This window comes from Vombatus ursinus, unplaced genomic scaffold (assembly GCF_900497805.2).
Source record: "Vombatus ursinus unplaced genomic scaffold, bare-nosed wombat genome assembly UNPS02015030.1, whole genome shotgun sequence".
Classification (NCBI taxonomy): domain Eukaryota; kingdom Metazoa; phylum Chordata; class Mammalia; order Diprotodontia; family Vombatidae; genus Vombatus; species Vombatus ursinus.
In genome coordinates this window covers 562111-572966 of record NW_020954808.1, presented here as the reverse complement: position 1 = coordinate 572966, position 10856 = coordinate 562111, and the positions used below count along the sequence as shown (strand labels likewise).

Below are 10856 nucleotides of genomic sequence, written 5' to 3'. Positions count from 1 at the left end.
AGAGAAGAACTTAGGGTGAAGGCTTTCTCACACTGATTACATTTATAAGGCTTCTCTCCAGTATGAATCTTCTGATGTACCTTCAGGTTTGACCTTCGACTAAAGGCTTTCCCACACTCATTACATTTATAGGGCTTTTCTCCAGTATGAATTCTCTGGTGTTTGAAAAGGGTTGAGCTCTGACCAAAGACTTTCTCACATTTGTTACATTTATAAGGCTTCTCTCCATCATGAATCTTCTGATGTACTTTAAAGTTTGACATCTGACTGAAGGCTTTTCCACACTCATTACATGTATAAGGCTTCTCTCCAGTATGAGTCATCTGATGTACAATAAGGGCAGAACTCTCAATGAAGGCTTTCCCACACTCATCACACTTGTATGGCTTCTCTCCAGTGTGAATTCTCTGGTGTTTGATAAGGATTGAATTTTGAGTGAAGGCCTTCCCACATTCCTTACATTTATAAGGCTTCTCCCCAGTATGAATTCTCTGATGATTAACAAGGGTTGAGTTTTTATTGAAGACTTTCCCACATTCCTTACATGTATAAGGCTTCTCTCCAGTATGAATCTTCTGATGTTGAATAAATCTTGAGTTGTGAGTAAATGTTAGCCCACATTCATGACATTTATAAGCCTTCTCAACAGCATGGTTCTTTTGATTTTCAGTAAAATGTGAAGATTTAGTGTAAGCTTTGCCATGTTCCTTATGTTCATTTATTTTGTCTCTATTTTGAATCTTCTGATGTTTGGTCATTTTTCTCACCTTCTTCTCCTTCTTCATCTGACTCTTTACCTGGCTCTTACTTTCCCAACAATCCTCAGAAGTAGAGTATCAATGATCAGCACTGCTTCCAATTTTCTTTCACAATTTTCACTCTATATGATGATTCTTCTTCTGGAATGGTCTCTTTTGAAGATTCCTCTGTGCTCTTTATCCTAGGCTCCAAATCTGAAAGACAGTAATATACAGTACAAATGTTCCCATTTCTCTCAGCTTTGAGAAAGGAAACTCTGGATAAAGTAACATAACTGAAAATGGTGCACAGAGAAAGATAGCTCATTATGGAATAATTTTAAAAACCTTTTTAGTTTCTCTAGAAATAATATATTTCCTAGTCTAATAATTCTTTCCAGACTTTTCCCTATTTGAAAATATGTAGAAATAAACGATCACAAGCCTTTCCTAAAATAGGTAAAGGTTAAAAATCAATCCTTGAACAAAGGTCATCTCTTACGTCTTTAAAAATCATTGCATTCTTCATCCTTTAATGGACTGTGCTAAGACAGCTCAAATCTCTCTTCATAAGGGAATATAGGAATTGATCAGAGGGAAGAGGTCATCTTGGATCTGGAGGAGGTCCAGAACAATCAAGGGAATTGGTCCCTTCAAACCTGGGCTCAGCTCAAGACTCCCAGAATTCCTTGTCCATCCCTTTCCTGGTTATCTTCTCACAGTAGCCATGTACCCCCATCACTGAGAGCTCCCACCTCTTCCTCTTAGTGAATTCCTCTCTGTAATCTCCATTTAAGGAAGTGCCCAACCATGATCATGATGCCTCTATTTACTTTGACACCTTGCCTCCACCTGGGCACTCCTTTCTCTACTTTCCAGCAACTTTTTTATATGTTAACATTCTTTGTGAGAATGTAAGCTTCTTGAAGGCAAGGAATGCTTTCTTTTTGCTTATGTTTGTATTCTCAGTGCAAAGTATTTGTAGTCTCAGTGCCTCACAATTACCAAATGTTTTATGAATCTATCAATAAAGGGAGAAACAGAGTAATGACTATTATTTTGGCCCATTAACCCAAAAATGTATTTTAACATGACTTGTCACAAGATAAATGTTACTACAGATAGTTGTGGGCAGAGGGACATCTCTGAGGGTATAGGGGTAGGATGGGGTAGACCATACCAGTTTATATAGTTCTCTGTCCACTAGAATTTGCTTTGATATAGAATGATACTAGATTTAAAAATTGTTTCTGTCATGGCAGATGTGTTTAAAATACAAAGCACTTTTCCCCTACCTCCCTTTCTCACTAATATCTGAAATGTTTATGGGGTTTTATGTTTTACCAAGCATCTTTCTTTATTTGACCATGGTAACAACCATGGGATCAGTAAAGACATCTCTAATTTACAAGGTTCAGAGCTTCAGGGTCTTGCCCATGGTCACAAGGTGAGTTAACAATAGATAACATTTATTTGGCACTTTCTGTATACAAAGGGCTCTCTCCCTAAGACTCCAGGATGTGGTGGTCATTGTTACCCATCCCATTTTCCATGAAACACTTATCTGAACTTGTTTTCTTCTCCAACCTACAGCTACTTTCCATACCACCCACCCATAATTTATTTCTGAACTATAGGGTGCCAGAGAGATAGAAATATGGCAGTAGGAGCCCAGGAGAAATACAGTAAAAGACATTTATCACAATCATTCTATCCAAAGGCTTCTTGTGGCATTACCTCTTACTGAATAGACATTCCAGTAATTTGGGTGGTCAACAGAGCAGGATACTGGATCAGCAAAGGTTCAAGAGATTTTTTCAGTGATCAGATTATGTACTGGGCTACCCACGGAGGCAGTGTAGAGAGAAAAGAGGAAAAGCCAGGACAGGACTCTGAGAGACACCACCATTAAGTGGTCATGACACGGATGACAATTCAGTAAAAAAGGGGGCAGGGAAGGAGGGGAAATGGAACAAGCATTTATTAAGCACCTACTATGTGTCAGGCACTGTGCTAAGTAAGCTTTTATTGACATTATCTCATTTGATCCTCACAACAACCCAGGGAGGTAGGTGCTATTATGTTCTCCATTTACAGTTGAGGACCCTGAGGCAGACAGAGGTTAAGCAACTTGCACAGGATCATACAACTGATAAGTGTCTAAGATCGGATTTGACTCCAGGGCCAGGGTCACCCAGCTGCTACACTAGAAGGATGGCGAGCCAGATCAGAGGGAAATCAAAAGAAAATGGTGTCACAGAAACACTGAACAGAGAACATGTGTGCCCTGAGAGTAAAGTCCATCACCACAAATACTACAGAGAGGTCAAGAATGAGGACTAAGAAAAATGCCATTAATATTATCAATTAAATAGACTGTTGCTAACTTTGGAGAGTGAGGAAAGATCAAGCAAGAGAGTGCACAGAGGGTTCAGAAAGCTCAGAGCATCACGTAAATGGAGACGTGGAAGGGGCCTCAGCCTTGGGCGACAGTTAACAGATACGACTTTCCATTGTCACATGTCCAAGAAGCTGCCTCTAAATGACTCTTCTAAGGGGGAACCCCTTCCTCTTCTTCAACTTTAGGAAGGTTTTCTTAAAACAACCCTCTTTGCCCCCTTGCAAGTTCCAAGCTTTGCTCCTGACTCTGTCTCCTACAACCAAAGTCAACAAACAGAAACTTTCTTCCGCACGACAGCCCTTTCCATAGTGAAGGCAATTTTTATTCCCCCACATCCTTGAGACCTCGAATGCTCACAGGAGTCAAGGCTGCTCAGCATCCTGGTGCCCTCTTCTGGGCACTCCAGCTTATCTCTGTCCCTGTAGGCACAGCGCCCAGAACTGAACACCAGACCTAGACAAGATCAGACGCAGGCAGAGGACATGGCCTGATCTCTCCCTAGGGCTGGAAGTGTGGTCAGCTTTTCTGCCTCATATTTCACACCGTTGATCCCTAGAAGCCTGCACTCCCAGATAGTTGGAGGAATGCTTGCTGTTTTATGTCCTGTGGAATTCCACCCAATTCTCTAGCATGTGCTAATCCTTTTGGATCCTGAATGTCATCCAATGTTAGCCATGCTCCCAACTTTGTATCTTCTGCAAGTTCATTTAACATACCATATCTCCCTTTATCCAAGTCACTATCAGAAAAGTCACAGAACAAACACAAACAAAAAAAAAAGGGTGGAAAGTGTGACTGAAACATTTTAAAGCGCAAAAGGGAACAGAAAAAAATCCAGAAAGAAACACATATAACACATTGAGGCATTTTTTGATACAAAAAGTCCAGAGACAAACACAGCTATAGATAACTAAACATTTTTTTTAGGTACAGAAGGAAACAAAAGGAAGTCCAGATGGATATATAGTCATCAAAACTGAGGCATGTTTTAGTTATAGAAAGGAACAGAAGTAAGTCCAGATAGAAACAATGATGTAGAAACTGGCATTCTTTGTAATACAGAAAGGAAGATAAGTAAGTCCAGAGAAACACAGCTATAGAAACAAAGGCATTTTTAACGTGCAGAAGTACATCAAAACAGACACAGAGCCATGGAACTGAGGCAATTTGATGAATATATATATAGATATAGATATAGATATATATATAGAGAGAGGAAGTAAAGGATGTTGAGATAGAAACACAGCCATAGAAACTGAAGCATGCTTTTTAGATACAGAGGGGAACAGAATGAAGTCCAAACAGAAAGACAGTTCTAGGATTGAAGCATTTTTTAGGTAAAGAAAAGAAGAAGTCCAGGGAGAAATCTGGCCAGATAAATTGAGGCATTTTTTGCAGACAGAAAAACATAGCTGTAGATATTGAAGGATTGTTTTAATGCAGAAGAGAGCTGAAAAATTTCCAGATGGAAACACAGCCAAAAAAAATTGAATCTCCACCCCCTCAGAATAGAACAGAAGGAAATTCAGGCAGAAATACAGCCAAAGAAATTGAAGCATCGTTTTAGGTACAGAAGGAAGTCCCAAGAGAAATACAGCAGAAACACTGAAGTTTCTTAAGCAGAGAAAGGCACGGAATCAATTCCAGACAGACGGTTCTGAAAGATACATGATGACTCTCTCATCCTGGTGTTGGCAGTTCGGAAAGGAAGGGAACCTTTGGTACCTTTCCTTGTGGAAGCTCCTCCCTCCAATGGCTTCTCCAGTTCCCCAATATTGGGGATTATCTCTAGAGGGTGAATCTGGACGAGACATGGGAACCTGAAAGCATCTGGTCAACAGGAGGGCCTGTGGGATGGAAAAAGGAAGTGGGGAGAGAGCCCTGAGGGGGACCCAGGAGAAGTCTCCAGTGCCAACATCCAGAAAGAACAGGCTGAGTTCATGACCCCCGTGGGATGGGGCTCTGGCCCCTCCCTCTTATTCAATCTGTGCACCAAGGCTTCTGGTTTCCAAATCCTTCCAGTCAATTTCATAAGCAAGATTAAGTACGAAACTGAAGCACCTGCTGTGTGAACAGGGCAGTGCTACAGACAGCAGCTTAGACAGGCTTCTGACCTCCCGGGCCAGCCTCAAACTGGACCTCAGTGCAGAGGAATCAATAATAGAAACAAGACTGTCCCCGAGGTTACTCACCATCAATGCCTGGGATCCTGGTATTCTCGATCGGGTTTCTCCAACAGAGGAGATCTCAGACATCCTCTTGGGGTTCTACTCTCACAAGCCTGGGAAGTCTGAGTCACCGAAGCATCTAAATTGAAACCCGTCCAGTTCACACCCCAAGCTCCTCCCTGGCATTCAGGTTCTCAAGCACTAAGGGAACTTTCCTTCAAAAGGGGCAGTTCACACAGTAACAGCCACGTTGTGCGACGACTAACGTTGACAGACTTGGCCCTTCTCAGCAATGCAAGATCTAAGACATCTCCAAAGGCCTCGTGATGGGAAATGCTGTCCACACCCAGAGAAAGAACCGTGGAGTCTGAACGCAGATCGGGGCAGACTATGTTCTCTTTTTGTTGTTTGTTTTTCATGGTTTTTCCCTTTGTTCTGTTTCTTCTTTCACAATATGACTAATGTGGAAATATGTTTAACATGATTGCACAAGTATGACCTATATCAGATTGCTTTTTGTCTTGGGGAGGGAAGGAGTAAGAGGAGGGATGGAGAAAAATCTGGAATTCAAAATCTTATAAAAAATGAATGTAGAAAACTATCTTTACATGTAATTGGAAAAAATAAAATACTATTTACAAAAACAAAGACAAAACAAAAGGGGTGGCTCATAGATGCAGAGAAATTGAGCCCTAGTATGGAGAGGACACACACTCATACATCTACAAGTCTAGGGGTGGGATCAAAGAAATAAAGAAGGATCTGATTCCCTAGGATTTCTAGGAGGGCCTTATAATTCCCAGAACTGACTGTTAACCACTTGAATTCACCCTTATTGGCAATGGTAAAAAGCCTCAGAATTTCCAGAATGGATGTGGACAGCAGATTGCAGATCATCTCCTATAAAATCAGCCAAGAATCAGAAACTGGGGGGCTCAAGTTTCAAACTGTGCCATTGACACCTCGTGTTCTGGGTGATTGGGAAAGGCTTCTTTTAGAAGAAAGAATTTTAGCTGGGCCTTAGAAAGCCAAGGGAAAGCAGGAATTGGAGACAAGGAGGAAGACAATTCCAGGCCAGAGGGATAGATAGTGAGTAAAGTGCATGATTTAGAGATTTAGAGACACAGCCTAATGTCAAAAGGCTGGAAAAGTGCGGGGGGGCTGAAAGGTTGTGAAGGGCTTCGAATGTCAATATTTAAGTCTTGAGGTGACACGCAAGCACTGGACTTTATTGAAGAGGAGGGTGACATGGGCAGATGTGAATATCTCAGGCGAGTAGAAGATGGACAGGAGGAGGGAGAGACTGGAGGCCAGCAGACCAGCCAGCGGCTACCGCAACAGCTCAGGCAGGAGGTGACCGAGGCCTGCACCAGGCAAGGTCAGATGTAAAGAGAGTTTAAGAGGGTGGGTTCTAAAGGGCACGGCAACTTACTGAACTGCAGGGTGGCAGGGAGAAGACTGAGCAAAAGGAAGCGGCAATGACACTTAGGCTGTAGGCCTACCTCTTGGAAATATCCCAAAGCCTGAAAGCCACCTTCAGTATCTACCACACTCCCCCCCAACCCCCATGATTTTACTATCACAAAAGAAAACTCAGAGGACTCTGAATAGTTCTGGGAACTTAAATCCTTTTCTTTATCCAAAGGCAAAAAGCTGGAGCTTAACAAATATTAACTGATAAAGAAGTTCCCATGCCTTGTGTCTTAGTGTAACCTCCCTCCCAATAAAGTACTTATATTTTTTCCTTTGTAACAATTTGAGCACCTTTTATAATAAATCTGTTTTCCCAACTTTCTGCCCAGCCAGATCCTACCTGCTGCACCTTACACATCTTACCCCAAACTGCTTTGTACTCTCTCTGGGTCATGAAGCTCAGGAGGCTATAGAAATAGATTGTATTTATACATGTCAGATATTGTGTATATATGCACACACTTACAGATACATGTTCACTCATGTATCTGTCACCAGTGAACCTGTGGAACACCCCTGTGCATCCCTAAATGAGGGGGTGTGCCCATCTGTCTGCATCCTATGTATGCTGTGCTGTCTTCTGGGCAGTGGCTAGCAAGGACCCAGGTCAAACTGTTAAACAGACAGTAGGTGACGAGAGACTGGAGGTTGGGAGAGAAGTCGGAGCTGGACAGGTACATCTGAGAGAAGTCACCTGAGCAGAGAGAACAACCGAAAACATGGGAACCACGAGCTCTCCGGGTGAAACGGGAGAAGGGAGAGGCTGCCCTTATCTAGCCTTTCTTTCCCTGCCAGTAGAGAAAACAGCCAGCAGCCCCCAGAACTGCCTGGAAACTCTAAAACATCCACTTAGTTTGAACCCTTCCTTCTTTAGGACAGCTCTAACTGAGACAACAAGCATTTATTACAAGCCTAGGACTAGGGATACAAATTAAAAACAGTCCCTGCAGAGACTTTACAACCAAACAAGAGATGTAGAGGATTATGGGAAGTAAAATAGATGATTCTGATTATATGCAATTTAAAGGCTTTCACACAAACAAAACTAATGCAGCCATACTTAGAAGGAAAATAGGGGGGAAATGTGTAGCAAGTTTCTCTAATAAAGGCCTCATTTCTCAAATATGTAGGGAACAGAACCAAATTTATAAAAATAAGAGCCATTTCCAGTTGATAAATGGCCAAAGGATAGAAACTGACAATTTTTGGAAGAAACCAAAGCTATCAATGGTCATGTGAAAAAAAAAAATGCTATAAATCACCACGGATGAGAGAAATGCGAATTAAAACCACTCTGAGATACAACCTCACAACTATCAAATTGGCTTACATGACAGAAAAAGAAAATGACAAATGCTGGAGGGGATATGGAAAAGCAGGGACACTGGTGTACTGTTGTCGAAACTGTAAATTAGTCCAACCATTCTATAGAATATAGCCCAAAGGGCTATAAAACTGTGCATTTCCTTTGATCGAGCAACACCATCACTAGATCTATATCCCAAAGAGATCAAAGCAAAGGGGAAAAGGACCTATTTGTACAAAAATATAGCAGCTCTTTTTGTGGTGGCAAAGAAATGGAAATGAAGGGCATGGCCATCATTTGGGGAATGGCTAAACCAGCTGTGATATTGTGTTATATGAAATAATGAACTGCTACAAAGTGAAGTGAGCAGAATTACCAGAACATTGTACACAATAACAGCAATATTGGAAGGCTGATTATCTGTGAAAGACTCAGCTACTCTGATCACGACAAAAACCCACAGTGAAAAATGCTATCTGGAGAGAGGAAGGATGAACTCTGAATGCAGACTGAGTTTTTAAAACTTCATTTTTAGTATTTTGTTTTGTGTTTCTTTTACAACATGGTTAATACAGGACTCCCCTCATGGATTTCTGCCTTGTGGTGGGCAGAGGGGCTTTAGTAGCTCAATGAAACTATGAGCTAGGTGGGGCAGTTACCCAAGACAGACAGGTCACAGTGGAGAGTTCTTACAAAAGGTAATCCAGCATTTTTGCCAGAAAACCCCATGGATGGTATTAAAATGCTAAAAGATACGTCCATGGGGTCATGACACATCAGATATGACTGAATGACTGAACAACAACATCATATGGAAATGTTTTACACAACCTCACATGTGTAATCAAAAATCTAAGTGCTTGCATTCTCAAGAAGGACGGAGACACCAACGATGGAGAAATTTGGAACTCAAATTTTTTCCAAAAAAAAAAAAAAATAGTTAAAAACAATTTTACAAGTAATTGGGAAATATTTAGTGAAACAAATAAAAAAAAAAACTCCTATTCTTGGAAGAGCTAACTCTCTAAAAAGAGAAGACTATATACAAAAGGGAGCTGAAAATCTGGGGAGGTGTTGGCGGGGAGAGAGCACAAAGGTACCTGGGAGGTTAGTACTGTGAGGTATGAAAACTGTCTCATCTCCCTTTCTTTCCTGTCACTAGCATCTCCTACTATTGACCTCTCTGACTTCCTTTACATTCCCACTAAAATCCCACTTCTACAGGAAGCTTTCCCTAAACCCTCTGAACTCTAGCGACTTCCCTCTTCTAGTTATTTCTGACTTAACTATTGATGACAGAAATGCAAATTAAAACAACTCTGAGCTACCACTACACATTTATCAGATTGGCTAATATGACAGAAAAGGAAAATGACCAATGTTGGAGGGGATGCAGGAAAATTAAAACACTAATGCACTGTTGGTAAAATTGTACAACTGCTCCATTCTTTGCAGCAATTTGGAACTATGCCCAAAGGGCTATAAAACCATGCGTACCTTTTGACCAAGCAATACCACTACTAGGACTGCATCCAAAAGTGACTGAAAAAGAAACAAAAAAAGGAAAAGGTCTCACATGTACAAAAATATTTACAGCAGCTCTTTTACCAGGGCAAAGAATTGGAAATTGAGGGGATGCCCATCAACTGGGGAATGGCTGAACAAATTGTTGCACATGATTGTGATGGAATACTATTGTGCTATAAGAAATGATAAGTAGTATGCTCTCAGAAAACACTGGAAAGTTTTACATGAACTGATGCAAAATGAAATGAGCATTGTACACAGTAACAACAACACTGTATAATGATCTACTGTGAATAATTTAGCTATTCTCAGCAATACAATGATCCAAGACAATTTTGAAGTATTTATGATGAAAGGTGTTGTCTATCTCCAGAGAAAGAACTGGTGAAGCCTGAATGCCGACTGAAGACACTTTTTCTTTACTTTCTTTATTTTTCTTGTTTTTTTGTCTGTGTTTTTTCCACAGCATTACTTACATGCAAGTATATTTTGCACGGCTATACATGTATAACCTATGTTGAATTGTTTGCCTTTTCAACAGAGAGGAGAGAGGGAGAGGATCTGGAACTCAAAATCTGAAAAAAGAGGGGCAGCTAGGTGGCGCAGTGGATAGAGCACCAGCCCTGGATTCAGGAGGACCTAATCCGGCCTCAGACACATAACACTTACTAGCTGTGTGACCCTGGGCAAGTCACTTAACCCCATTGCCTAACCAAAAAAAAAATAATAATAATAATTTGAAAAAAGAATGTTAAAATTGTTTTTACATGTAAATGGGAAAAAATAAAATGTTAAATTAAAATATTTTAAAATTATTTCCAATTTGTTCTATATATGGTTTGCTTTGTATGTATTTGTTTGCATTTGTCTTTCCCATTAGACTGCTCTTTGAAGTCAGGGACTGTCTTTTGCCTTTTTTTGTATCCCCAGCACTTAGCACAGTGCCTGGCACACAGTAATGTTCATATGAATGTTAACTATTATTATCTCCTTGCTTTATTCAACAACAGCTGATTAATTCTGAAGACAGCCCTTATAGAAAGAGAAGTTAGGAGAAGAGTTGGTCTTAATAGGGACAAAATCATGAGCTCCGTCTAGGATGTGTTGGGTTGGAGATGCCCATGAGGTCAATTCCATATGTCCCACTGGTAACTGCTGATGTGAAACTGAAGCTAAGAACAGACTGGGGCTGGATACTGTAGCATACTGAATTAGCAGATATCCGCAAAAAGAGGATAACTGAT

General features: G+C 40.8%; 2 protein-coding genes across 4 annotated transcripts in view; both read right to left on the bottom strand.

The window, feature by feature from the left end:
* Window positions 1–10856, bottom strand: part of LOC114030972 (zinc finger protein 501-like) — a 156855-nt gene that overhangs the window by 131330 nt on the left and 14669 nt on the right. The gene's annotated exons all lie outside the window — the stretch shown is intronic.
* The window catches only part of LOC114030971 (zinc finger protein 665-like), a 154123-nt gene continuing 143273 nt past the window's right edge, over window positions 7–10856 (bottom strand). For both annotated transcript variants that reach the window (XR_003567691.1, XR_003567690.1), the window contains one exon: window positions 7–953. The gene's annotated coding sequence lies outside the window, so the exon portion shown is untranslated. The remainder of the gene's footprint in view (window positions 954–10856) is intronic.